The following is a 14,578-nucleotide window of genomic DNA, read 5'->3' as shown; positions in this document are numbered from 1 at the left end:
GTCCTTCAATGTGTGTAGTAAGATGCTACACATGTTTTATCAGTCGGTGGTAGCGAGTGCCATTTTCTACGCAGTGGTGTGCTGGGGCTCTGGGATTAGAGCAGTAGATTCCAAAAGGCTGAACAAGCTCATCAGGAGAGCGAGCTCTGTCATTGGGTCTGACCTGGACCCCTTGGAGGTAGTGGCTGAGAGGAGAATGATGTCCAAACTGGAGGCCATCATGGACAACTTCTCCCATCCCCTCTATGACAGGCTTGCAGGAATGAAGAGCACGTTCAGCAATAGACTGATTCACCCACGGTGCGACAGGGAGCGCTACAGGAGGTCATTCTTGCCGTCTGCCATAAGACTGTACAACGCATCCACCTTGCGTCTTGGCAGAGGCAACAGCGACAGTGACCTGTTTCTGGACTAAACGCATATACACATATACTGCTACATCTGTTCTTTCTTTTTCTTTTTCTTTTTCCCGTTTACAACCACTTTTGTGCAATATATGCCAGGGACCTGTGCAATACATTTATATTTATATTTATATCTATGGTTACATCTATATTTATATTCATACGTGTGATACGATTTTCTGTGTACTGTTCTGTTCTAGTTTCCTCTTGTGTGTCCGGACTGTGAGTAACTCTTGTATTGTACTATTAGTATATAATTCGTTACACTGTGGCTGTGTTGTGTGTGTTAAGCTGCTGTTGCACTGCAATTTCCCTCACGGGATCAATAAAGTATCTATCTATCTAATGTGTCTCACTTAAACTCTATTAATGCCATACTGTACTTATAATAGCATTACAACCAAAGCCACGTTGTACTTTTCATGATTATTAGAATGAGAAACACCAAACTTCAACATTGCATATATTTAACACAAAATAGGGAAATTTTATATATTGAAATAATATAAAACCACCCATCTATTGCTAACAAAATGTGGATATATGTATGTTATGATAATTTTGGGGATGCAGACGACCATAGCTGGACTTTTGTTGGCTAATCCTCAAGCATTCTGGGTGAGTTTATGCCCAGCTATTGTAAAATAGAAGTCCTAGTTCTTTCTTATCACTGGAGGGAAAAAAAGGTAAAGGTCTTTCAAAGATTTAATTATAGTTTTCCATAAATCTTAATTAATCCCAGAAAAGTGAACACTTATTTTCAGAATAATATTCTTCTCCAAAAAATACCTTGCCTTAGATAATTTAGTTTGTAAAAATAAAATGTATATCTATCTTGTTTCAAACATCAAACTCTTCACCACACTCTGCCACACCATTTTATACACTGAGGGTGCTCCATTACACCTCAATTAACTCAGGACAGCCATACAATATTAGACTCCCTCTATATACCCCACATTCTGACACAATATATACACAGAATATAAGTCACACCATCTATTTCTGAACACATATCTTAACCATTCTTTTCTTACAGTGGTTTAATGTCAATAGAATTTACTTTACTCATTCTTTTCCATAACAAGAGTTTTATTGAATCCTAAAACTTGTCAAAAAGGGAGACACCAAGCAAATAAAATGTTGACAAATCATCAATGTCTTAGACTTCACATTTTTAGCACTGTGCTTTTTCTAGGTATTCAACAGACTAAAGAATCAGCAGTGTTTTGCTGACATTTCCTTTTAAGCATTAGCCCAGGAGACTAGAAACTTAACAGCTGACACGTTTGATATGGGTTACTAAAAAGGTCTAACCATTGTTTTGCTAACAACACTGCAAAATTTAAATTACACGTCAGTATATACAAATTGTCTGCACTTTAAATCATCTTCTCACATTTGACTTGTATTTATATCATACAAGTCATTGTGTTGTAATTTATTCTTTTTGTTCCAGTGCATTTTAATATTTGTATTTCTCTTTTACAAATTAATTCAGAATTCAGCTTTTTAATTACAATTAGCAATACTAATTTTTCATCTCTTCCCTAGAGCAGTTAAAGGGAGGTAAAGCTGATTCATGGTATATGAATGTCTAGTAACCTCAGTGAGTAATAACATGCCTTTTGCACCTGCAAGTAATTGAAGTATGCAGGTGAGCTAGACAGTCCTGGAGGGCTATGCTCACCCAAAGCAATTTACACCTGGCTTCCACCAGTATCAAATCAGCAGGAATGACAGAGGTCACTCTGATGTACTGTAATTACTGAAAAAACTTACTCTTAAAAGTACTTCAGCTAAAATATGTATCTAGAATACAAAGCTATCTTGTTTTCCTTAAAGATATTGGACTTTGACTTCTTATTTTCTTGCACATCCTGGAAAGGCAAGCAGTTTGAGCTGCAGTACTATTTCTTACCTGTATTCTCAAATGTAATAGGTTTTTAGCACAGTGTTGTCATAGCAACAACATTGGTATGCTCACATAACCAATTGATTATACTGGTTCTGTGGACACTCCATTAAAAAATGGAAATAACTTTATATTTATAAAATGTCTAAAGTCCTATATACAGTACTGTATAGATTATCTTGGTTACATGTGTTTCTTTTTGTCATGGAATAGTTATTAAGGTGCCCTAGTTTTTGACCTTGGATTAAGTATTGACAAAAAATTGCATCCACTATGGGTTGGTTCTACATGGATTATGGAAATGAATTCTACTTACAAAATGGAATTCAAATATAATCATTTTATACCGACAGGATAGGCAGGATATGTGCAGGATCAGCACATTAAGTATTTAACATGGAGAAAAACAAAAACTGCATTTAAATAACTTCTTAGCACAAACAAATCTTGTATGACTCTAGGAAATGACAGTTTAATTTAACCTACTTGACACTTTCCTTAAATGTGTACATATTTACAATGACTTTTTTTTCCTGTGAAAACCACAAGAGAACAAGCTGTATGTTGTAGAATTGAGCTTTGGATTTTTATTCATGTGCATATGTTGGAGAAAATTCTGTTTTATAAGAAAATTATCATCTGCTTTCAATTCTTTAACATCAAACAGGGAATTCATGATTTTAGCTGAATAACTGAACAATCAGCCTTGTAACAACTATTTTCTTGTTATATGATGGATTCATTTCAGCGTTTCAGTACACAAATTTGAGAAACACTGATATGGAATTCGAATCTTGTTAACACAATCTCTAAAGAATTAATAATTTAAATTAAACTTAATCAAGAAAACATTAAAGCAATCTAATTTTATGTCTCTTAAGCTTTATACTCGCCAACATAAATAATGTTTCCATTTTTCTAAAGGTAGTGGAGTTTTGTCTCAAATTTCTTGTAATGCACTTACATTAATTTACAGGATTGACATCACAAGAAAAGTTGATAAACACCGGACCTCCACAATAGACTACAGTATCTCAAACAGGCAGAGCATCATTACTGTTTATGATGCCCATTAGCAGTAAACTCTGATTACCTCTACTGGCCTCTTTGCTAAAATTTCTGTGACAGCAGTCAATGTTGCAAACAACTGCCCACTTTATCACAGCCATTCTCAGCAAGTGTCATGTGGGGGACTTTAATTCCCTCTGAAAATAAAAGCCCCTCCAAGTACCCAGTTGCCTTCTGTAAAGAAAGTAATTTTATTGACTGATCTGAGACGACATATCCCATTAGAATTTTCTAAATTTTTGTTTGTTGAACATATGGTGTACTTAATAACCACTTTTAAATAATTTGTACAGATTTTCACTCTAATAGCTATCAGATGTATTAATAGCTGTTATTCTCTAAAAACTCATTAATGTGTACGTCATTCACAAGCTAATATTACCACAGTATGTAATGAATATAATATATTATAAAACTGTATATGATAATTCATAATTAGGTATACAAGCTGTGTTCTAATTACAGTGTACTTGTCTTAACTTTCTAATCTGTTAATTATTCAAATCCAGGTCCGTTAATGTTGAAGTTGGATATTATATCATATTTGTAAGAACATGAAATCTTTTATTTCCCCTCTATGTATATATAAAGGAATTTTTAAAATTATCTGCTGGAAGCAGGATTCACTCCTTGATCAGTGGTTTATGGTGGTTACTGCTTCTGTTTAATAAATTTTGCAGCAAAGGCTGCACAAAACCTGAGCTAGACCATTAGGTCACCAGCATGTGTTCCAGCATCTTGATCAAGGGATTGGTACAAAACTGGAACTGTTGGACCAATGATGTTGTGCAATATGAGAAGATCCTGAAGCTGAAAGTAGTGTGAGCTCCAGTCAACTATGTAGTGTCGTTCTCAGAGCTCTACATAACACTGAAACAAGAGTGGGGCTCATTGCATACTGCAAATTGGCCCAGATGAATAGCAGCTATATGAGATGTGAATGGTTTGCTTGTGTTGCCCCAGAGAGATCAAACAGTGCCAACCAAGCAGCCAGAACAGCTAGAACCTCTGCACAGTCAGTGCAGCCATTACCAACTTCTCCTACATCCCTACTGTATGTTGCTTATATGTTCACAAATACAGGGTAGCCATTATCTACAAAGACAGGGGTCTAGCTGGTTGTCAAATCAACAAGGATTGGTAGGTTCATGACAAGAAAATGCTTTACTATAACCAATTTATAAATCATTTTTATTCTCAAAGATCTCAGACATGAAGTTCCCTTCACTCTCTGAACACCCTGTCCCATTGAAATGTTAATCTGCCTAATTTTTCTGAGACCTTTGAATAGAAAGACAATTTATGGATGTGTTATAATAAAGCAATAGTTTCCAAACTGTATTTGATGTAAGAACTGCACAGCGTATATGAGTACATTTATAGCAGCAGTTCCCTTATTATTATTATTAGAAAGAGGACAATGTGCAGTAGGTAGGTTGAACACGGGGGGGACCTTTCTGGTGCAGACCAAAGAATAAAAAGTGCAGGTGGTGTGGAGAACAGTTTCCTGAGAAAGAATGATGAATGGATACAAAAAATAGGAATATGGATTCTAAATAAGGACAAATTGGTGTTGGTGCTTGTTTCACAACTGAGCCAAGATGCTGAATCACCGGAATGCAGAACAAAAGAGAATCATCAATTTGGTTTGAGTACTTAAAGAAACAGGCAGTGCAAGTTATGAATTTTATATGTGGAATCCCAGGTGAGGCGTCTCAGTGATTTCAATTTAAAAAATGGGAGACAAACAGCATCTGAGGAATTATGTGCGTTAACACAATTTAAGTAACTGAAAAGACAAAAGTTCAGGCATTGTATCAAAGCGAGAAAGGTGGAGAGGAATTAAATAATTTAGTTGAGTTTGGCTTGCAGTAAGGAAATGCAGGAAAGATTGTGTAACTCCCACGGTTGTCCAGAGACATTCTCATGACATTCTTGGTCATGGAACTACCAGTGGCAGTACAACTCTTGGCACAATCCTCACTGGACATCCTAGCACAATTTTCAAGGATCAAAACCTAGTCAATGATCCCTTGGTCAATGTCATCCTCATCAGCCTGCTGCACATTATACTGCCACTGCTATAAGTAGGCAGCAAGTCTCTGCATCAGCCCACAGCAGCTTCTACAGTCACATCAGCCTTTGGTCAGTCAGCAGCCTCTCTCCTTGCCATGACCTCGTCTGCCATCCTTCCACCCTTGGAAGCTTCCAAAACTTCAGAGTCCTAGCACCTGGATTTCAACCTGGACACCATCCTACTCCTCCTATGTACAGCTACTTCATAACAAGCTGGTTTCAAGAATGAGCCTCAATAACTCTGTAAATGTTAGGTCCTTCTACATCTTAATTTGAATAGGATTGAATAAGAGTGGAAAAGGCCTGGGGAGGAGATAAATCAATAAAGACAATCGAAAGATAAAGGACTGAAGGGAGTATACTGTATATATATTTAGGAGAATCCTGCAAGAGCCTTGGACAAAGTTTGAAGCTGCTGTGGAGTCTTGAGAATGAGGCGAACAGTAAAGTGAACATACCGTCACACCCTGAAACACTGAAGGTGCCAGAAATGAGTATTGATGGGCATAAACTTTAAAAGCATTAAAGTATTGATTTTTGCAAGCCAGGCATATTATATCTATGGCTCTGATCACATGTATAGCATGTTTGCTGATTGTGTAGTGCACGGAGAAATCAGAACCAGGGATTAAGCTAAGTAAGCTAAACAGCTGAGTAACCAATGATGAAGAAATTCCAAAAGAGAAATCTTTATTAACACTTAATTCTTACTGCAATAATCAACCTTGTTGCTATGCTACTATACGAGCTATCCTGTTTTAGAATAAGAAAAAGAACAACAACAATAGTCTTTGTGACCACATAAAAACAAAATAGGTTGCTCTGAATAACCCTCATTATTGACAGAGTTAGACAGAAAAATCCTAGTATATTTAATTTCTAAAAGAAAAGTATTTAAAATGTTTTTTAACATTTGTTTTCTTTCTGGGAAACAATCTTAGCATGCTCAATATTCAAAACAACTATAATAAAAGGTAATGACATCCATCATAAAAATACAGAGAGGAGGAATATTTGAAGCCGGTGCTCCTAAAAAAAATTCACCATCTTTATTGTTCATCTTTAAATCTCTAGCATTTCAGCACCTGTGTATTTTTGAGACCCTCATTACCAAGAACTTTAAAAGGGCATCAGGCTTATGAGATTGATTTTTCAAGATTATTTTGTTCACTAAAAGCCTATATTGGAGCCTTGCACTTTGCATGTAGCTCAGACAACATTTCCATGGAAACCACTTTAGAAAATGCAAGGTGAAAAATTCTATCAATGTGCAAAAATCTTTGGTAATGTCGTATTAAAGCATTATAAAGGGCACATTAATCAATATTTTAAAATATTTATGAAAAATATTTGGTTGTGTCACCATCAATTTCGTATAATGTGAGGCATTTATTATCTTTTATTTATTTTGGTTAAAAGAGTTAAGCAATTCAGTTAAGATTTTCTTTGCATGTTGAAAATGTAAGCAACTCTAACTAAAAATAATGTTATAGAATTGATATTTACAAATTAAGCATTATCTGATTACCTGAAAAGCTTGAAAACATGTAATTGATCTGCAGCATGGTGAATGCAACTGTAGGTAAAATATTTTGTGCTCTGTTTGTAAGCATGTACCATCTCTCCTGGGCTCTTCTTGTTAGCCTTTCAAGCAGTTAGTCCATTTTTTTGTTGACATACTGTAGCTTTGTCATGTTTACAATGTGCTTTACAATAGGTAAAAGCTGGGATTTTCATTGTTTCTTTCATAAGTTATTTACTTTATAATTTAGTCTTCTGTCATCAAAAGGTTTATTAATCTGCATAATAATAAGGAAAATAGCCCAATAATAATTTTACTTCTTTCACTATTTAACACTAGGCATTACACGGAAAATGCCTTAAATATGGATATCAAATTTGAAAACTGCAGTTGAATGTTACATATTCCTTACTGTATGTACTGCAGTATAGTTTGTACAGTCAGAAAAGTCAGAATTAAGTGTTATCAAATCAACTATACATTTCTTAACATTTAACATAGCTGTATTCTTGCAACTTACTTAAGCAACAGCTCTCTATTTTACAGTTTTCTAATTCATGTAGAAGAGCTAAATTATGCATAAGATCTTTGTTACCCAACTTAGTCTGGCATGATGTGGACAAAGGGACATTTGCTAATTGAAGAAAACATTATTTGGCATACAAGAGCATGTAAAAGTACTTGAAGATGTGTGTCTCGCATAAAATAAAAAAATGCTATCTTCAAACAGTTCTCAAAACTTTCTATACCAACTGTCAGTACAGGAATGTTCGGAGGCACATATATGGAAGCAGTGAACATTGTTAGAAGCAAGGTGTCCTAAAACATGCCTGATGCCTGATAGTGTATTATCTTTATCAAAAAAGCCTCTAACGTGTCTTAGCATAAATCTTGGCATTAGAGCAAATCAGTGCAATAATATAATAACTTACAAGGTATATGATTTTTTTAAACAAAAAGGAATGTAATATTACTAATATCACTTCAAAATTAAGCTTTCTGAATGGCTTTGTGTATCAAATCAAACATAAGACCTAAATGAGTCTAGAAAAACAGATATAAATCAGAAGAGATTATATTAATGACAGTGTCTTGTAAGCTAGAGATGTGGGGTTCAGAGAAAAGGATGTTACTTACTGAACCCAGTGCCTAACAACTTTGAGGTTTTACTTGGGCTGTGGGTCTCTCATTTCAGTAGTGGCCAGCCTTGCTTATCTTCTGAGATGTAATGAGCTGATGTTATACAGGGATAATACTGCTGTCTTACAAATAAGTTATTTAAGAATTTTTAAGTACAGCTTCATACCCATGAAATAAATCATTTTCACTTTGTAAAGGAATTATAGAAATATTGATATCAATTGCCACATCAGATGAAATAACTTTTTGGAACACTGTTTCATTTTGCTGACCCCAAGACTGCATTGATGACTCAACTTGTATTCTGATTTTTAGATGTGAATCTAAAATTATAAAGTGTTTTTAACAGAAGTTTTGTTGGAAGCCAAATTCCTCATCTCATCTACTTCTCTCTTCTATAAATAAATATCTCACCAATGAGTTCTGTTTGCCTTTTTTTCTCTCATTCCTCCCTCTACCACATTTTCACTCTTGCAGCAGCTCCCTGGCTCATTCATCATGAAGAGAAGGGGGGGCAGTCCTGTCAGCCTTATCCTCATTGGCTGACTGTCATTCCTGCACCCAGGCAAGTTGGCCAACAAAAACTTCAGTATGTTTAAACCTTAATGTTTCATCTATACAAGATCTTGAATTTACTCATCTTTTAATATGTTTCAGGTGCCACAGCTTCAATCAGAGCATTCAGTATTGAATGGAGACAGTACTGCATGTTTGCACTTGAGCTAGGGTCTTTACTGGTTGATCCACCTGAAATTGGAAGTGATATTGATTTTTAAATAGTATGCACCATTTTCATTTGGGAAGTCTAGGTGCCTTTACATGATACACCGTTGTTTTATTTTTAAGATATTTCATACCTACAGTAAGCGTATCTTTTTGCAGCACGCACAACTGTTTTACTGTAATATTTTGGGAGGATGACATTTTACTTACTTTATATGTCCATTCTTTAACTATGCTGAAAATAAGTATTGGTCCCAGCACAAACCCATCCCCAAGAGTCAGAAGTTGCACTTCAAAGCTTGCCTGGTGTAGCTAAACACCGAGCACTACCAATGCTCTAGACTCAGACCTCCTGGGTGAAAGCTGTCATATTACAAAGTAAAAATATTGACATACATAAAACTGTTTGTACAAGAGTATTATTTAATGTAAGAAATACAAGCACTCATAAATCTCAGGATGTATTTGATAGTATGAGCATATACAGTACTGTATGAACATATGATTTTAAAGAAATATGTTTTTCAATTGATTTTTTATAAATTAAGAATTAATAACTACACAGCCAAGTACTAAAATTAGCATTGTGTTTATTTCTTTGAAGTTTAGTCTGTGACTTATGATAAAGGAAAAAGATGGGTAGACTTACATGTACCCTAAGACAATAATAACCCATTTTGTTCATTGCTGTTTTCAGCATGGGATTTCCTTTTTTTTGTTTTTTTATTACACTGCATCATTTTGAATTTGCGTATTATTGCATACTTGTCATTAATAATAGGAAAACCACTTTAAAATTATTGTAATCATATAATTTCAGTGCATTATATGCATGTAATCATTAGGGTGCTTAATAACACTGAATTTTAGTTTACAGTAGGTCTCTGATAAAGCTGTGCATACTATAATCAAGTGAATTCACCTGTTTATTCAAAAATAGTACAGCAGCAGTGTATTACCCACAATTGTATAAAACTAAAACAAACCTTAAGTTGAAAGATACAGTACATTCACATGTTATTAAAAAGAATGCTGTAATTTCAACTGCCGAATCTGTTTTCTAATAAATATTCAGCATGGTCCTCTTCAGCCTGCTGTCTAAAAATGGCATCCTTAACAGTAATTAGCCTACTGGAAAAACACTTTGAAGTTCTGTACTACAGATCATATAATGTTGCTAATAGAAAAAAAAGGCCAATTGATGAAGTAAAGAAAGAGAGAGTTTCTTGGAATTATTACAATTTTTATGTTTCTTCCATATTCTTGCTAACTGAATAACTTTTAAAATGATAAACAGAATTCTCTTTAGAGTATAAGTTTCCCCATTATATGAGCCATTACAGATTTTTAAACTAAAATCCTTCTTTGACCAGTTCATTGTTAGAACATGCTTTAAGCAATGAACTGGTCTTGTATAGACTCAAGAGTCATCTGAGTTTGGTTTTATGACCTATTTCTAGCAAATCCAAGTGGTTAATCTGATTTTCTAAGTAAAATGCAAATTTAGACTAAATGTATCATTTCAACTCAAATTTGTTCAATAACAAACATCTATACAAATATCTATTCATTTAAAAGCTATGTACAGTAGCAACAGGAAAAAGTGAGCAGAAGGGTCAGTCAGTGCAATATAATCAATGTTCAATAACTACAGGGTAAAAGAAAAAAATGTTCATAATATATTGAAAACCATTTGATTACAACTGATGGAGCAAGCTGAGGCTTGGTACAGTATATGTCTCCTCCTCCTTCTAGAGAGTAAATTGGACACACTTGCCTTGGAATTGAGTTCCACAGGTGGAAAACGGTACATCTGCTTGGCTCTGTGCAAAACTAGACATTCATCAAGAGTAGCAGAAGTGAATATAACAGCGGGTGTGATGCCCTCAGGTGCAGAGAACAAAGTAGCTGTATCTAAGCTCCTGTATTTCTGGGAGAATGTGGAAGTAGCATCCTGAATTGCAGAGAGTTTAGATATCACCGGAGTGTTTATTCGATTACTGTTCTTTAACATCAGCAGCCAGCCGGCAGTCCTAACACCAGTTTTAGGTTTGAAGTGTTAGAAACAATGAGCGCTTGCAAGGATTTTGAAATGAATAGGATTTAGCAAAGAAAGGAGAAGTACATTTGGCATTATTTTTGCCAATTTAATTAAATTAATGGATTAATTTAAATTATCCATAATCTCTAGGGTAGAAGATTAGAGTTCATAGTTTGAAACTGGGAGCCAGTGGTGAAAACTGGGCATGGTGTACCAGTATCAGATCTGCTTCATTGCATTCATAACTACATAATATAACTACATTTATATTACATACAGTATATATCAAATTGGCTTTCAGTGCTTTGTAAAAGTATTAATGCAATATTTGCAAAGTTCTATGTTAGACATGAGAGTTATTGTTTACATATCAATAATATCCCAGTCCCTACAGAAAGCTGAAGTGTGTGTGATTACTCATAAATATTATATGAGTTATACTGCAGACATATAGTAGAAGGTCAAATGAGACAAAATTAAAAAACAAAATGTTCTAAATACAAATCATTACATCTGGCGCAAGCCCAGCATAACACATTACCAAGTCAGCAAAATTCTAACTGTCAAGCAGAATGGTGGCAGCAGCATGTTTCAGGGATGCTACTTATCAACAGTGAAGACTGTCAAAACAGAGGGAAACAAGGGTGGGGCAAAGTACAGGATCCTAGATGAAAACCTGTTTGAATCGCCCAATAATCTAAAACGGAGTTGAAAATTTACGTTTTAACATGACCTAAAATAAAAGGTCAAGGCCGTACTAACGTGACACTAAAATAGTGAATCTCCCAGCTAAAGTCTTAACATTTATCCAATAGGAAAAAGGTGGCAAGGCTTGATAGATGTAGTTAGTCAGCAAACCTCAATGAACCTCTCAGATATGTAGTCTTTTTGCCAGGAAGAATGAGCCAAATTGCACCAACCCACTGTGCAAACCTGGTAGAGACCTGTCCAACACTAGTGTTGGCAATAATTTCTACCAAAGGTCGGGGGCTGAATACCTGCAATCAGTAAATTTCACTGTGTTTATTTAGGGTTTACATAGCCTTATATATTATATTATTTTGACTTTGCACATAACATTGTTCAGTTTGACTATTAGTTTTAATAAAAAATAAATAAAAAATATTCAGAACTTCTAATTAATCAAAATAAATATTACTGGTAGAGGTTTAACAATTTTGCAAAACACTATATTTGCAAACTCTTCATATTTTGCATTTCACAGGCACACAAAATATTTCATCATTACAGCCTCAGATTTCTTCCAATCATTCCTTTCACAATTGAGGTTCCAGATTTTATAATTATTAATGAATATATAAAATACTATTCTTAAACCTTATTATTCATCTGATTCTTCAATATGTCCTGTAATTTTAAATCATTACAATTTTCTGAAACATATGACACTACATGAAACACATAGGGTTTGGACATACAGTATATGACATCCATATAATACTAAATGTGGGAAATGTATTTATTTCTCTCTTTATCATACACCCTATGCTTAAATTCACTGTTTTCTGGTACATACTGTAACTGGATTCTACAATGCTCACTATCTTTTTATTCTCTCAGTCAGATCTCTGATCATGCCCTACATAACTTCAAACTGTCATTTAAGAAATGTTACGTAGTCCTTCTAGATGGTATTTCAGTATTTAAAGGGAAATTCAATATATTCCATAAAAAAGAATGGTCATCCTTTTTAGAATTCAATGATTCCCCAGACATTTCATGAACATTGCTCTGAGAAACTGCCAAGATAGTACTTGCAGGAACAACTGAGTTATGGCTTCCTTATGATTGCCTTATTATCTCATAAAAGTAATTAAAACAGATAACATTTAACTTATTTAGGAGAAGTTAACAAGGATAGACATTACCTTGTTTAGTGTTTACTATGATTATTTATTATGATTATTAAACATGTAGTTCACTAGAATTATTTAGACTAGAAGTTTAGAGTAAAAGAAAACTATTTTATGTACACAATGTATCAGTGTGATACATAAACATGTCCTTCATTTTGATTCCCTGTGACTGATAACTTCACAACCCTTTTTAGTACAATTTCTGTTTAATCTACAAATTGGTCTAAGTCTGAGGTTATGCCACTAAAAAACAATGACTGGGAAGGCTTAGTCGGAGAAAAAGAAAACCTTTTTTCTTTAGAAAAAACTCTAAGACTACTTTTTAATTTTTTTACTTATTGTACAGTGTAATTAAATATAGATATATCTAAGCTGAAAATGCCATTACAGCTATAAGAAGACCTTGACAGATGGAGCAGTCTCCTATTATCTCACATGGGATGAACAGCATTGTTCAACTAAATTATTAAATAGAATTTACCTCTTACTTTTCATGATGCCTGTACTAAATTTCAGTCCTTTAAAAAATGTACAGTATCTACAGTAATTCAATAGCATAGTGATGTCTATACTTTTAAAAACTTTGTGAAGGATGCAACATTAGAAGCACAGTCGCATATCTTGTGACCTCTGTCCTGTTTGGTCAAAAGACAACACTTCAAAAATGATAATTATTATCTCTGTCTGCTTAATGACATTGCCCATTTATATTTTGTAATTGGAAATTATTCTTTATTAGCTTTTGACAGCCCTAAAAAGTGAAATTTGATCTCCCTTACAATTGTTTTTTTCTAATTCTTACGGTTAAGGAAAGCTTAAAAAGCAAAATAATATTGTCCCCTCTCCATATCAAGACATGTTAAAATAGTGAATCAGTAACGGTTAATTTGAAGCCCAAACTTTGTTTCTCCTTTCTATTTTACAGTGTGGAGCTTTACTTGTTCTTTTGTAGCCAGCACACATTGATTCAACTCCCTGCTCTAACATATTTAAAATAATTTCATACAGCGCAGTGTACAGTACTTTACATCTATAGATTGCTAAAATATAATAGTGGGGTAGTGGAATAATAGTGTTTCCCTACTCATAAATAAATTGGATAAAAGACCTTAGAATCAGTGTAGACATATATTTTTGAAAAAAAAGTTATAGCAATTTCTCTGTCCTCAGAAACTGAAAAGCTAAATTAATCCAATACAGAATTAACCTTAATCAGACACAAATTAAATGCAGTTTCACGGCTTTAGATACATGTATGCATTGTACAGAAAATGTTCCAGGTGATTATATCTATGCTTACTGGCATTGACAATGTCCATTAGATTGTGAAAAATAATCATAGGGCTTCAGCATCCCACTCACTCCTTCTCTTCGAGTCTTCTTAAGGTTCTTTTAGTTTTCGACAAGTCTATTAGGTATTCTAATACCATACTCCTCTCATTTGCAATTGCTAAAAAAGAAAAAGTTGTTAAAATGGAAAGACATAAATTATCACTGACTCACTGGTTTATGTAATAACAGAACATGCCACCCTTAAAAAGATCACAGTTTCTCTTCAAAACTATTCTGAAATATTTGCTAAAACTTGAATCCCTTTTCTTATACTGAAGCATGCCACTACAACTCATCATTATTTTTGTTGAGCACAAATCCTTGTATTTAATTTATAATTAGTTATTATTGTGATTGTATACCCATGACGGAGAATCCTACTGTAACAACAAACCCACAGCCCTATTGTATATCATTTGTCTTTGCTATATTTTCCCTTGCTTGTCTTACACTTTTCATGACTGTTTTTAAGAAACAGAG

This window comes from Lepisosteus platostomus, chromosome 1, assembly GCF_059453375.1.
Source record: "Lepisosteus platostomus isolate fLepPlt1 chromosome 1, fLepPlt1.hap1, whole genome shotgun sequence".
Classification (NCBI taxonomy): domain Eukaryota; kingdom Metazoa; phylum Chordata; class Actinopteri; order Semionotiformes; family Lepisosteidae; genus Lepisosteus; species Lepisosteus platostomus.
This window is presented reverse-complemented; position numbering follows the sequence as displayed.